The sequence below is a fragment of the Conger conger genome, chromosome 2 (genome assembly GCF_963514075.1).
Source record: "Conger conger chromosome 2, fConCon1.1, whole genome shotgun sequence".
NCBI classification, from domain to species: Eukaryota; Metazoa; Chordata; class Actinopteri; order Anguilliformes; family Congridae; genus Conger; species Conger conger.
The window spans coordinates 4452725-4468656 of NC_083761.1; positions in this window are offsets into that span (position 1 = coordinate 4452725).

Sequence of the window (15932 nt, forward strand, 5' to 3'; positions counted from 1 at the left end):
GAACGTGTAGACGCACAGCTCAGGCTGGTCTAAGCGCGAATCTCCAGCGGGGCATTTGCTGCTGCTGCGGGATCTCCAGGCGAAATGTCGTAATACCTCCAATTAACGCCTCCTGAATTCACTTCACCTGACTTACAGTTTAATAACAGCTTGGAACCCACCCGTCACTCTTGGGAGGACAGGAAAAATAATCACAGCTCTGGAGGGGGGGGGTTAGCTGATAGCCGTGCAGGTTTTCCGCGTTCTTAATAAATGGAGTTTCGGTGGAAATAAACACATCCGTCTACGCCTGAGTGCACGGACGGTAATCCTTCGGGGTGGTTTTTCCAATCTGATCCAGCGTAACAATAAGTGAATAGAATATTGAACCCAGTCTGGGAAAATAGTGAAAAAAAAAAAAAAAAAACGGGGCGGACAATCACAGACCGGTATTCAAGAGGCAGCATATCAGCTCCTCCAATCAGACGACGGCGCTATTGTGGGCGACGCCCACGGCGGCGGTGCAGAATAGAATCGAAAGAAGATCTCGACAGACACTCGGGGGGGGGGGGGGCTTGCCCGAAATGACATTCGGAGAAGATGGAAAGCCTCAAATTACGATTTCCATTCTAACCTCCCCGTGTCCCTGTGTCCTTCGCCCCTTGTCTCCTCCCTCGAATGAGTCGGCTTAACCCCCACAGAGCGATGCTCCTTTGTTTATACAGTTCCTTACAACTGTCGCACCTCTCAACTGCATTTCAAAATGGCGGCAACTGGTAGCCTAGTGGCTAAGGTACATGACTGACAGGGACCCGGACGGTTGGTGGCGTTGGAAATGGACAAATGGACAGTGTCCCCAAACTCACCCCAAAACATAAAAGGACATGTGAAAATCTAGCCAAAAAAATAATAACTTTGGAGCTCAATTATATATCAATTTTTCAAAAGGTGTAATTACTATTTTCTCGTAAGTGCTTATTTTCCATTTCCAGGAAAGCTCATCGAGTGGAAAAAAAGGACATAATTTCTCCACAAGTATTTCCACACCACTAAACCTTTATCCTGGGGTCAGTAGTGGTGTACCAACCCCTGGGATTTCATCAGAATGCATCTAAAACCCAAATCGTGGCCCCTTAACATCTATGCTTGAGCATTAGTTCAAGGACCCCATTGTCGGTTAATAACACAAGTCGGCCCCTGGCTGTTCATCTTTGGAAGCAGCCTTGCTTGTGATGTCGTCCTTGTGGGCCTCATCATTCCGGCATGCTCGAGTTCTCCGGGGAGATTTGTGCTCTCCAGTTTCAAGGGAACTTGTTTGGATTTACTCCCCAAACAAACCAGGCTTTCATGCTGAAGGGCGGCTCAGACTACCACCGCAGATCATGCAAAACCCCCTCCAGTTATTCTCTCCTTATTGTGGCGAGGGACCCAGCACAATTTAGTTGCTGAACTACGCCATCATTATTTTATGTATTCCCTGCTGGCCAAGATGGTCATAAAGCTGGTCTAGCTGGGTATGAGCTGGTCAACCAGTATGGCCAAGCTGGGCATAAAGCTGGTCATGATCTCGGTATGAGCTGGTCAAGCAGATAGTGCTGGTAGCTTGTCTGAGTTGGTAGCTGGTTGTTTCAAAGCACAGCTTGAGCTAGTAAAACCATGTCAAGCTGGGAGCTGGTCTGAACTGGTCAACCAGTTAAACCATGTCGATCTGGGAGTTGGTTTGCACTGGTCAATCAGCTAAACCATGTTGAGATGTTCTGTAGAACGTTTTCACTCCAACCCTAACAAAACACACCTCACTGAACAGCTAGAGATCTCATTTGAGCAGCTAATTTGTAGGATTGCAGAACCTACTGGACAGTAGATCTACCTATTCTCAGAAATAAAGTGGCAATATCATCATTATTCTAAACATTCCTGTTTTCAATAAGAGCATTTTGATCAAACTTCAACTGGGTACATTTTTTGTTCTGCAAGGTTAATAATTCCCCAAATGTACTCTGAAAGTACAGTAATGTTATCTTTGGGTACAAAATGAGTACATTTTCGAGTACAAATGAGAAACAACATTTCCTCTGACTGAGAGTGAGGGGGGCCTCCGTTCTCAGGAGCTAATTCACAGTACTCTGGCCTTCCAGGGACACGGAGGTAACATGACTAATGGTCGGGGGGAAGCTTCAAAAGGCTTGAATTAAAGGTTGTTGTTTTTTTTCTGCTCAGATGGGAATTTCAGGAGCAGTGTCGGAAGGAGTCAGGTGATTTGGGGAGATTTACGGGCCGGTAAATAAAGCTCCCCTGGGGTAATTTGTGTTTGTGTATCTCCCTCTTCCTCGTCCTGTTTTTGGGTGTAGGGGGGGGAGAGGGACAATGAGGAGCGAACTCAAAGCTCGGTCCTCGGGAGAGGGTGAATTAAAGGCTGGCGTGTAAGCCCTTCCCTGGGAAAGGAGGTGTCTGTGGAAATTTACAGCGACCTCGACGATGCAAACACAGCTCCACCGGAGGAGCAGGGCCTTGCCCTCATAAGTCAAGAGACACAACGCCAGTCCCTCGAGCTGTGGAGATGCTCCCCGTGTGTGTGTGTGCGTGTGTGCGTACCTGTGTGTGTGTGTGTGCGTGTGTGCGTACCTGTGTGTGTGTGTGTGCGTGTGTGCGTACCTGTGTGCGTGTGTGTGTGAGTACTCTGCCTTCCCATGTCGCATAATTCCCTAGAACTCTGGAGATGCTCCCTGTGTGTGTGTGTGTGTGTGTGCATGTAGGCGTGTGCTCATGTGAGTATGTGTGTGTGTGTGTGCATGTGTGTGTGTATATGTGTGTGTGTGCGCGCTCGTGTGTGTGTGCATGTGTGTGCATGTGGGCGTGTGTACATGCGAGTATGTGTGTGTTCATGTGCAAGTGTGTGTGCATACATGTGTGTGTGTGCCTTCCCAAATCCCATAATTCCTGTGTGTGTACATGTGTGTGTATATGTGTGCATGCAGGCATGTGTGTACATGTGTGCATGTGTACATGCAAGTATATGTGTGTGTGCGTGCGCGAGTGTGTGCGTACGTTTGTGTGTGTGTACTCTGTCTTCCCATATCGCATAATTCACTAGAACTTTGGAGATTCTCCCTGCGTGTGTGTGTGTGTGCATGTTGGCGTGTGTTCATGCGAGTTTGTGTGCATGCGTGTGTGTGTATACATGTGTGCGTGCTCATGTGTATGTATGTGTGTGCATGTGGGCGTGTGTACATGCGAGTATGTGTGTGTTCATGTGCGAGTGTGTGTGCATACGTGTGTCTGTGTGTGTGTGCTCCGCCTTCCCATATCCCATAATTCCTGATTTACAGTCCCCTTAGACACTGTAATTGGGTTGTGAGCAGGTGGCACTCGTGACATTGTGAGTATTTCCTTGTTATCATAATATTGTTAAATAATTGCAAGGCCATGTGTGGAAAAAGATATTCAAACTGCCAAAATATTAGCCAGTAAAAATACATTTCATTTAATTTCCACTGGAAACTGGACCATATGAACGAGTCTATAAAAATACATCATGAATAATGGTGACCTCATTCAGGGGGGTCGTAATAAGGTCGTTGCCCATAACAACATGAGATTAATTTTAATGAGTGCAGTCAAATAACTTCAGCTGGTTTCATAAATATTTCCGTTAATGTGCTGGGTAGCCCTAAATGACCTTCCTGTCGGCCAATTCATGCCAGGTCGCCCTGTCACACTATGGAATAGAGAAAATAAATATGCATTTTCCTTATTTTTTTCCACAGTGCTTGCAGTTTCCTTCCACCCCAGATCCAGAAATTTGGCACCAAACATGGGGGCAGAGCATGTCCAAATCCTGCCCTAAATTCAGCTGCTCCATTGTCCACAGTCGGGAAAGGGTATTCAACCATCTATGCTGTATATATGATCGCACTTGCAAATAATTATTGTTATTAATATTATAGTGTAACTATTACTATTCTTCGTGTTCTAGTTGTCTAGAAATGTCATATTGCTACTTCTTGGTCAGTTTATCTGATTATTCTACAAGGGTTGAAGTTCTGATCACTATAGCATTTGGAACCCTATTTCCCTCTAGGGTCTGCAGTGTTCTTGTCCCTGGTTCTGATTTGCACTTTTATTGTACGTCTCTCTGGATAAGAGCATCTGCCAAATGACTGTAATGTAATGTAATGCAGTTCTCCTCTGAAACACGTGGCGTTATTCCAGCTGCTCCTTCTCACACTGCGGACTACAGCTAAGCTCTCGCAGAGTGGAGTCAGAGGAAGACCTTTCATACGCAGCCGTGACATGCAGTCCGCAGGCACCCGATCGACCAGTCGGGGTCGCTAGAGAGCAATGAAACGCGGAACCCTAACCATGTCAACCATCCAATACCCTGGGTAGTGGAATTACCAGCTGCTACGGCCTGTAGCGTAGTGGTTAAGGTAAATGACTGGGACGCGCAAGGTCGGTGGGTCCAATCCCGGTCGGTGTAGCCACAATAAGATCCGCACAGCCGTTGGGCCCTTGAGCAAGGCCCTTAACCCTGCATTGCTCCAGGGGAGGATTGTCTCCTGCTTAGTCTAATCAACTGCACATCACTCTGGATAAGAGCGTCTGCCAAAATGCCATTAATGTAATGTAATGTACTGGCCACAGTCACCACCAGTTCGGTCCGGATTCGATCCGGGACAGCACCACAGCGTGGAGCCTTAACCAAACCCCCCCCCCCCCAACCCCCCAGCAACCCCCTCCCTCAACTCTTACAGCATGAATTCTAAAGGAGAATGGACCATTTGAGTTAATGCACCCACAACAGAAAATCTTTGACTGGCCAATCGATGAACATCGTCTCCGTGCCCGCATGCAGCACACGTCTAAAATATTACCAGGCTTGTGAGCGGGTCCATTAGGCCTGTAGAAGATACCTTCTCACGAGTAAAACCCCATACAGGACATCCAGCCGAAGAGACCATTATGAAATTACGCCGGTATTGTTGCTCTCCGTTCCCCCCCTGAGAAAGGTACTTAGGCCCGGGTCTGAACGGCTTTACCAATTATTTAGCCGCAGCGTCCAGGGCCGAATGCATAATGCGGCTCGTAAAAGTCACCCCGCGGAAGGGCAAATAATGAATAACGTCATGTAAATGGGTATTAATTTATTTACCTTGTAATGTGGAACATGAATAACCACCCCGCCGCCGTGCGCTCTTAAACTTCCTGCGCGGGGCTCCGAGGCGCAGTCGCTGAATCGTTTAACCTTTTTTTTTTTTTTTTCTCTTTTCTTTGTCGCCATGCGGCCTTGGCGCCAGCTCCAAACCCCCCCCCGGCCCCCCGGACCCCCCCCCCCCCGCGGTCTCCTCCCAGAGCCGTACGCGAGCACACGGACCTGTCGCCTGGCGTCGGTCCGGGGACTCGGCGGAGGAAAGGCAGGGGCCTCCGCTCTTCGATCCGTCACCAGGTGCAGCGCGTCGACCGTTTTCAGCAGCAACAGGCAGCGAAAAACCCACACAAAACAAAACAAAGCAAAAATAAATAAAGAAATAAAGAGACCGACTAGGGAAAACGGGGGATAAAAGTTGTAACAAGAACAGCGAGTCCACTTCAAAGAGCGCCGGGCTCCTCCCTGTAGAGTTTCCCCGGTAGAGCGGCAGATGTTGTTTTATGGGAGGAAGGAAAAGTGTGTTATCCAGTAAAAAAAAAACAAAAAAAAAACCTTTTTATATCTCCTCAGTTATTAACCTTTTTATATCTCCTCCAGACTTTCTTGTCTTTATGCGGCGGTATTCTCATCCGAGCGTTTGCACATTTTTATGAACCGTTTGTAAAAACAGGAGTGGGCGGGGGGGTGGTGTTCACCTATATGAATCACTCTCCAGGTGTGCATGAGATGGGAGGGAGAGGCTGTCTGTTCACACAGCCCCTTAAAATCACTACTTACCTGGGAGACCGTTACCATACGAAGCATCAGATAAAACGCTGACAGACTGGGTCACTGGGAGTGTGCTGTGTTGTGAAGCAGTTGTGGAAGGATCCTCATCACAGTCATACCTGGCTAATACATTTTTTCAATACTAATAATACTAATAATAATAATAATAATAATGATAATAATGCAAAAACACATCCACACATTTCTGTGTGAGCATACAGCCATATAAAGTCAGTTTAAAGGAGTTGCGATGCGGTACAGACCTGCAGGCTGCGGTGTTAAAGGGTCTAATTGTAACGCAGAGCTCTGAGGGTGGTTTGGCCCATTAAAGGGGCTTTACCGGCGGGCGTTTACAAGCTTCAAGTGCTCCTATCACGCACTGAGCTGTTTTGCATATATGATGGACGGTAAACGAGACCCACTTTAAAGTCATCGTTTAAGAAGTGCTCTCCAACTGCATTAGTCTTTGTACAACCTTTGCAGTACCTGGGGTGGGTGGGGGGGATCCATTTCACTAGCCTGCCAGATGTGCCCATCAATATTTCACAGGAAGGGACAGAGACAGAGAGAGAGGGGGGGTCTGGGCAGGAGTTTTGGGGATCCAGACCCCTCTCGCCGGTAGGGCAGACTCTGAGAGGCAGGCCAAAACTCAGGCCCCATGACTCGCTCCCTTTATGGAGGTGTAATTGGTCCGCTGGCCTTGCGGCGGGAAGCTGACTGTGGGCTCGGAGCCGTGGGCGGGGGGGCGGGGTTTCCCACCCACAGGCACTGCCGCAGAGCCCAATTATTAATTTACGACACCTCGCCTCATTCTACACCGCAAGATTATTTGTCGCTGTTAAAAACAAGTCTTCGCCAACTGTCAGGGCAAATCGACAATTTCGTTGCGGTGTGGTCGGCTAATGGCACGTTTTCTTGGAATTCTCCGGGGGATCGCCGAGGTCCATAGGCCATGTTTTTAGATTTTGCACTCCACCAAGGAGAGAGAACCTAAAGTATTTAAAATGTGTCGTGTGGGAAATACGGATACGGACACGGATGAGCACTACCCAGATTCATCTGGTTTCAGTTCCGAAATAATATCGCGTCCCAAGAAGGAACAAAATGGGTTTCGACCTGCCGCAGAGCTTGGTGCGGTGTGCAGTTCTAATGCAGTGTTTGGTGCAGCGTGTAGTTCAGTTTCAGTGTTTGATGGGTGTTGTAGTTCTAATGCAATGTTTGGTGCAGCGTGTAGTTCAGTTGCAGTGTTTTATGGGTGTTGTCATTCTAATGCAGTGTTTGGTGCAGTGTGTAGTTCTGTTGCAGTTCTTGCTGGGTGTTGTAGTTCCAGTGCAGTGCTTGGTGCATTGTGTAGTTCTGTTGCAGTGCTTGCTAGGTGTTGTAGTTCCAGTGCAGTGTTTGGTGCATTGTGTAGTTCTGTTGCGGTGCTTGCTGGGTGCTGTAGTTCCAGTGCAGTGTTTGGCGCATTGTGTAGTTCTGTTGCAGTGCTTGCTGGGTGTTGTAGTTCCAGTGCAGTGTTTGGCGCATTGTGTAGTTCTGATGCAGGGTTTGCTGGGTGTTGTAGTTCCAGTGCAGTGTGTATTTCTGCTGCAGTGTTTGGTGGGGGTTGTAGTTATGCTGCAGTATTAGAGAGGTGTTGTAGTTCCGGTGCAGTGTTTGTTGCAGTGTGTAGTTCTGCTGCAGTGGTTGGTGCAGTGCCCACATTTGTATGAAATTCCCATGCAGTAAAACAGGGGGGAAATCAAGGTTTTACTCTCCAGAAAATATAAGCAAATAAATAATTCCACACCCTGAAAGCAGGGGAAAACTGCCATGGCTAATCTGTTTTAGGGTTGTACGCTCTGCTCTTAGTTATTTAAGTCTCCCCGGTCATTTATATGAACTTTAAATGTTCATGAAGTCACAGGCAGCTGCAGACTGAGCACGTGTGCTTGGTTTTAAACATCGGTCCAGTAACCAAGTGAACCAGTACAGGTATATCTATGTAGAAAATGAACCCAGAATAAATGGCTGTACTTCAACCGTCATACACGCAAATACACCTGGGGCCTGTTCCACAAAGCAGGATTACTGGGTTAGCCAGATAAAATGATTAAAATGAGAGGAAATGGTCATTTTTCTTTTTTAAATATGAAAAATTGTACAGATCCTGTAGCACCAGTTAAGATACATGTGATCATGAATGCCAGTACATACCAAGATATTTAAATAACAAAACAATGCACCCCCCCCCCCCCCCCCCTAATGAGCTTATAATATTTCCATCTTCATTTTGAATGCAATTCAATGATTATCATCTACTTATATAAGTACATACATCATGTAAGAAATGTTAAGTGTTTATAGACAGGTTTATACACTTCAAAGCATTTTAAATAATGTGAAAACGGTTTTTAGCAGGTGGTTTTAATGTTGTGGCTGATGGCTGATCGGTGGATAAGGTAAATAATAATATCCGGTAGAGTGTTTTGACAGACAGATGTCACACTTGCGAGCTGTGAATGGGAAATTGACTCGTCTCCTGTTAGACACATTCCCTTCGGCATGATTTTCACCTGCCCGTGCACTTCTGACAAACAAAATGTGAAAATTAAAACATCCGCACACTATTCTCAGGTGCAATGAATACTTAGCTAATGTTTAGTGTGCTAATGATTCAACGAGTCTCATCTAAAGTGGGCAGAAAACTACACTAAGAATACCAGGGGTCACACAGGAGTCGAATGCGCGTGGAATATAATATCATGCGCAGTGTTGGAAAGTACAGGGGTCAAAGTTCACCCATGTTTTTCTTCCACACATGAACTCAGCCGGCTTATTTCACTAATTAGTTTTACCTCCTGGCTAAAGAATTGCGCTAATTAGCAAATCTAGGTGTTTGAAAAAAGAAAAAAAGATACTCCCAAAAATGTAGAGCATGTCTCCCTCCCTGTTTATATTCATGAAATAACGGAGCCGTTTTGGTAAGCTTACCGTATGTGTCATATTCAGATTCACGTGGAGTCAACAAAACATTTTTCTGTCCTGCGCACAACGGGGAAGGTGGCGCTTTGATCAAACTCCACCGTCAAGAGCTGCGGCTGTTATACAAACAAACAAATATGCGTTTTTTTTTTCTGCATTATCATATTTGAAAGGAGGTCACCGTGGAAAAACGCGTAAAATGAGATGCAGTCGTCAGAGTCTATAAGCACGCATGGCTACGGTGCTGAAAGGGAAACGTGACGGCCGAATGCTAAGTGATTCAGAACGGTGTTTTGTTGCACATTAGAGAAGGTCAAATTTCAAAGTCAAACACTAACTGCAGACGCCATGAGTGTGTGTGAATGTGACCTGAGCTGTCATAACTGTTGTATTTCTGCATGAAATAATGCATATGCAAATGTATCTCTCTGTATATGTGTGTGTGTGTGTGTGTGTGTGTGTGTGTGTGTGTGTGTCTGTGCACACTGCATAAGTCGAGACCTTAGAATCGTAAGGTTCAAATTGCCTTTTTTTCACCAAAATGTCATAAATATGTTGTTTATAGGGAAACTTGTTAGGGTGTTGATATTGTACATTCAGAGTACTTTTAGGGTGTCATTTTGTCATTTTGATCTTGGAAGAACCGCCCTGCATTTCAGTTTTGCTGTGTTAGGATGTGTAAGCCTTGAAGCTCAATATCAATTAAGCAATTAACCAGCACTTAACTACTTGTACTATACTTAGTAACTACTAGTTGCGAAACTTAACTACTAGTATAGTAACTTGAGTATACAATATATTGTATATTTATCATCAAGATATGAACATGCAAGATAACCACATTGCAAAAGACTGCTTGAATTGATGTACTGTTAAATTGTTTGGATGGTCATGTAAATTTTTTTTATTCAGTGAACATAGGCTACGCATTCTCTGTGGTCTATCTTAGCAGTGAACCAAGTAGAAAGCAGAAAGACATTAGAACTGCACACTTCAATATTAGTTTATTTATCGCAAGTCAAATCGTCATCACAATATTCACCAACGTAATCGCATATCGCATATTTTCCTCGTACCGTGCAGTCCTAGACCTGAGACAGAATTTGGATAAACAAAACGACCGGCTGTGTTAGTCCAGCCTCGTTAAACAAACAATTTATTCTACGATACAGGATATTACTTCCTGAGACAACTCCTCATTTAGTTTGTTTATTTGCACCAGAAATATCCAGCTGTCATTTTACCTGAGTTTCCAGCTTCCCACACACTTCACTGTAAATGTAAGGTGCCGTTATTATCTCTCCTGCTGCAGACACGCAGGTCCCTTACTGTTATAATCATCTAATGCTGAACATTACTGATGAACATCACCTAATGCTGAACATTACTGATGAACATCACCTAATGCTGAACATTACTGATGAACATCACCTAATGCTGAACACTACTGATGAACATCACCTAATGCTGAACATTACTGATGAACATCACCTAATGCTGAACATTACTGATGAACATCACCTAATTATGAACATTACCGATGAACATCACCTAATGCTGAACATTACTGATGAACATCACCTAATGCTGAACACTACTGATGAACATCACCTAATGCTGAACACTACTGATGAACATCACCTAATGCTGAACATTACTGATGAACATCACCTAATGCTGAACACTACTGATGAGCATCACCTTATGCTGAACACTAGTGGAATAGAGAAAGGGCAACTTAAAAGGCACGATTTGGGAGACAATTTTTTAAAATTAGGAAAACTATCTGCCAGTGGGGTAAAACAAAATTACACGAAGATTGGATTTCTTAAAAAAAGAATGTAAAATTAAATTAAGCTTATGCTCAAAAGTTATGCTCAAAAATACAAAAACAAGTTCTTGCCAGAAGTTAAGTTTATTACATCCATTCAGATTCAGTTGCTTTTTTTTTTGCAGAATGCTATATCTGCACAGTATCCTCACACAAACCCGCGTCACTACATTCTTTATATAACTATTCATCAACTTTTCAACTCAAGAACTTTCACACAGAGCATTTTTCAAAGTCGGCTTGTGTAAAAATGACTTCTGAATCACACAGAGCATTTTTCAAAGTCGGCTTGTGTAAAAATGACTTCTGAATGCCGAAATGTAAATGTAAACAATGTGTTTAGGAACGAGGGGCGGGTGAAATTCGGGTCACGGAAACGCAGGCAAAAAACGGGAACGGGAGTGTGTTGAGCACCCCAGTCGGTGCGCTGCCATCTTAGATCCGCGTTTCCGCAGGGGTTCTGCTCAGGGTACATCTCACTTGGCTGTCAGACTGGCAGGAGACTGCTGCAGGGTACGCCCCCCGAACGCCCCCCCAGAGCTGAACCGCGGGCCGTTGGGGAGCTGGGTAGGCCCTGACAGGTGAGCGTGTAGCAGCCTGACGGAGTTCGGTAGGCCCTGACGGAGTTCGGTAGGCCCTGACGGAGTTCGGTAGGCCCTGACGGAGTTCGGTAGGGCCCTGACGGAGTTCGGTAGGCCCTGACGCACGACCGTGTAGCAGCCTAATGGAGTTCGGTAGGCCCTGACAGTTGAGCGTGTAGCAGCCTGTCAGGGCCTACCGAGCTCTGACAGGCTGCTACACGCTCGCTTGTCAGGGCCTACCACTCGGCCTACCTAGGGCGATACACGCAGCCTGTTGGAGCTCAGTAGGCCCTGACCAGCGAGCGTGTAAGCCCTTTCACACACACATCTGCATAAATACTGCAGTGGCCCGTCCGTCTGCGTGGCGGATAGCCTAATCCAGGCTGGCGGTGCGTGGCAGCCATGTTGTGTGTTACTCGCCTCAACAGCCGGAAATTTTAGCGCTCGTTTAATCTGGGTTAAGCGCCCTGTTAAAAGTTTAAACGGCAAGTTTGGGATTCCGAGCGGCAACCTCCACGTCTCCCTGCCACCACTTCAAACAACGTTTGAAAATACAACTTTCTAAATATGCCGTGTGTTTTTGGTTTCGAAATACAAAAGTGTTATCTACCGCTGAAGTGTACACACACACAACCCCCCCAACCCACAAACACACACACACACACACACACACACACACACACACACAAGTGTATGCACACAGACTTGGGGTGGCAAGCCTGACTGTGTGCTGTCAGCAGCCACACAGGAACGACGTTCGGGAGCGGTGGATTGTCTGCCACCCGAGGAACACGTCTCAGTTATTCACAGAGACTGTGGCTTAAAAAACATGATTTGTGATATTATTTTGTGATATTTATGTCACATTCCACCGGCGTCGACGGGCAGTCATGTGTCCTCCTTCACCGGAGACACGTTCTTTTCGCAGAAAAGGAAGAGGAAAAAAGATCTCTGGGAGCTCCAGACAGCCCCTGCCAGAACGGAGAGGGTTTTTGGGGGGAACCTCCCTTTCGGCTGTCAGTACCGACTGCCAGACTACAGCTTTCACCCTCTCCATTCAGGCTTGTATCCTTGAGAGACAGGCCTTAACAGGGAGGGCCTGTACAGTTTAAATCTGCATTCTCCTCACTGCCAATAAATGTAAACTGTGATGTATAGATCGCACTTAATAGCAATATTTTACAGCACACTGGCGACATGCTCAGGTGGTAAGAGCAGTCGTCTGGCAGTCGGAGGGTTGCTGGTTCGATCCCCCGCCCGGGCTGTGTCGAAGTGTCCCTGAGCAAGACACCCAACCCCCGAATGCTCCTGACGTGCTCGTTGGTGCCATGCATTGTACCAATCACCATTGGTGTGTGAGTGTGTGTATGAATAGGCGAATGAGAAGCATCAATTGTACAGCGCTTTGGATAAAAGCGCTATATAAATGGCAACCATTTACACTGCATTGTGGGTCCATGTGTTTACATTCTGTAAGTCATGTACAGTCACTCTCAGAAATTGAGGTACAAAAAGTACAAATGTTTGTCACTGGGTGGGGCAGTACCCAAAATGTAAGTACATTTTTTACCATTTTTACTAGGAAAACATAAAGAGAACTTTACCGTACTTTCAGGGTACATTTGGGAAAGTTGATCCTTGGAGAACTGAAATGTACCTCCACAGTCACTTCACTTTATTTCTGAGAGTGTGCTGTTCAGGTGCATTGACCTCAGTCAATACCTATGAACTGGATGCACCAGAGGACCGGTGGTGGAGGTCTGTGGGACGTTTTGTAAGCTCCCTGAGCGATGTGCGCACTGTTTACAGCTCTGTCTGCGCGGATCACCTCAGCAGCGGCCATTTTGTGTCTCAGCTCCTACGCTCGTTTTCCACTTCGCTACCAACAGAGCTTTTCTTTTTCCTTTGCGGTGTGTTTAGTTTCGTTTAAGGCTTTACTTTAGTTTTTAGGTATCTCTTTCTCTCTCTCTCTCTCACTCATTCTCTCTGGGTTCTTTCCAATCCTTATTTTTCACGCTTTTTCCTCTTCTTGCCCCTAGCTTCAGCCGTCGGGAGAGGCTAGGACAAAAAAAATAAAAGAAAAACGTGTAAAGACGGGGAAATGGAGAAAACGTGAATCAGGCAAATGGAATGTCCTCGCTCCTTAAAGCGTCAGTCTGAAGCCACGTCAGTTACAGGCAGGTGCGTGGGAGTTGGGGAGAGGTGGATCCACAGGTCAGTTACAGGCAGGTGCGTGGGAGATGGGGAGAGGTGGATCCACAGGTCAGTTACAGGCAGGTGCGTGGGAGATGGGGAGAGGTGGATCCACAGGTCAGTTACAGGCAGGTGCGTGGGAGATGGGGAGAGGTGGATCCACAGGTCAGTTACAGGCAGGTGCGTGGGAGATGGGGAGAGGTGGATCCACAGGTCAGTTACAGGCAGGTGCGTGGGAGCTGGTGAGAGGTGGATCCACAGGTCAGTTACAGGCAGGTGCGTGGGAGATGGGGAGAGGTGGATCCACAGGTCAGTTACAGGCAGGTGCGTGGGAGATGGGGAGAGGTGGATCCACAGGTCAGTTACAGGCAGGTGCGTGGGAGATGGGGAGAGGTGGATCCACAGGTCAGTTACAGGCAGGTGCGTGGGAGCTGGGGAGAGGTGGATCCACAGATCATTTATCTGTCAGACTTTCCCAAAACGTACTTCCGCAAAAAGGATGAGCTGTGGTAGATGTTAGATCTCCCTCTCTCTCTCTCCCTCCCTCTCCCCTCTCTCTGTCCTCTCTCCCTCCCTCTCTCTCCCTCGCTTCTGTCTCCAAAAACTCTCCACTATTTACTCTGTCAAAATCAGCGATCATTAGGAGACAACAAAAAAGTGAATAATTACACCCTGTCTGTTTATAGCTTGCTATATTTATGAGTGTTATTTCCGTGTCTATAATTGTGGCTGTGGTTGAATGGGGGTGGATGGATAGCTGACAGATCCAGTCCTGTACAGTATGTGAGTGAACGCATCATAAAAATGTACGGAGAGGAGAGAAATTTATTCCAAGATGTTTTCTCAAATCATTTTTCAATAGCTAAGGGGATGTTCTCACAACAAATAATGAACATCTTTAAGAAAGTAGGACATATCCCCAAACAATTAAAATCTCAACCTTGAGAGTGTACAAATATAGGCAGAATGCTTTCTGGGTTACCCACAAAACAGACACACTGTGGCATGCCACAAACCTAGAGGGACATAAAAAGTAAATACTAAATAATATTTTAAAAAATGTATATTATAGATGTCAAACTGAAAACAAGCATATGTTTATACTGCCCACATTTCAGCGTTGCGGTTCTCTTAAAAATAAAAATAAAACCTGTTTGGATCCAGAAGCTTCACTTTTATTTTTATTTTTTTTTAACTCTCTGTGGTAGGAGAGAAGAGAGGTTCTATACCATCGCCACGGTAACACGTTGGATGCTGGTCCTGGGTCCCAGGGGGTGGGGGGTGGGGGGGGGCGGTTCCTGAGGTGGGGGGGGGGCTTCTGAGGGGGCTCAGATCAGAAATCCCACAGGAGGGAGATGTGAGGGGGGGTTGGCGGAGTGGGGGGGTAACTGATGAGGAGGGGGAGGATAGCCAGGGAGGGGGTGAATACCAGCCAGGGGGCAGTACAGAGACACACAGAGGTGCAGGGAGAGGGAACCCTAAAATCAGTCCTCACTCACATAACAAATGCTTCACTCTCAGAAATAAAGTGACAGTGGAGGTACATTTCTGTTCTTCAAGAATCAAATTTCCCAAATGTACCCTGAAAGTACAGTAATGTTCTCCTGGGATACAAATGAGTATATTTACCAAGCAAAAAGGGTACAAATTCATTCTATACCTGTACCTATAGAGTACTGCCCCAGCGACCAGCATTTTTACCTTTTTAGGCACTTTTCATGCCTTTATTTCTGAGAGTGCAAGACACTAATGAGTCTACAGGGATGAGCCTACAGGGATGAGTCGACAGTGATGAGTCTACAGGGATGAGTCTACACTGATGAGTCTACAGGGATGAGTCTACACTAATGAGTCTACACTGATGAGTCTACAGGGATGAGCCTACAGTGATGAGCCTACAGGGATGAGCCTACAGTGATGAGCCTACAGGGATGAGTCTACGGGGATGAGTCTACGGGGATGAGTCTACAGGGATGAGCCTACAGTGATGAGCCTACAGGGATGAGCCTACAGTGATGAGCCTACAGGGATGAGCCTACAGTGATGAGTCGACAGTGATGAGTCTACACTGATGAGTCTACAGGGATGAGTCTACAGTGATGAGTCTACAGGGATGAGTCTACAGGGTTAGGCTGCTTTTGCCTCGTTGCATTTGGGGGAGAATACAGTAAGTTTGGGCGATAAAAGTGGCCATCGCTGCATCCGCATTGGAAAGAGGATAAAAAGAGAAAGAGGGTGAGACAGATGGAAAGAGAGAGAGAGAGCAGGCGTTTTTGTGCATTTACTTGTTCTGCCCATTGCCAAATTGTACAGTTTATTGAACATAAGTGCACTTCATGTTCTATTAATAACTGTAAAACAGCCCTTTGCAGCCAATCATTAGCAATCACAAGGCCTTTGATATTGTGTGTAGGCAGCCTATATGTCTTTTTTATTTTTTTTATTTTTTTTTGGATTAGGTGGGTGG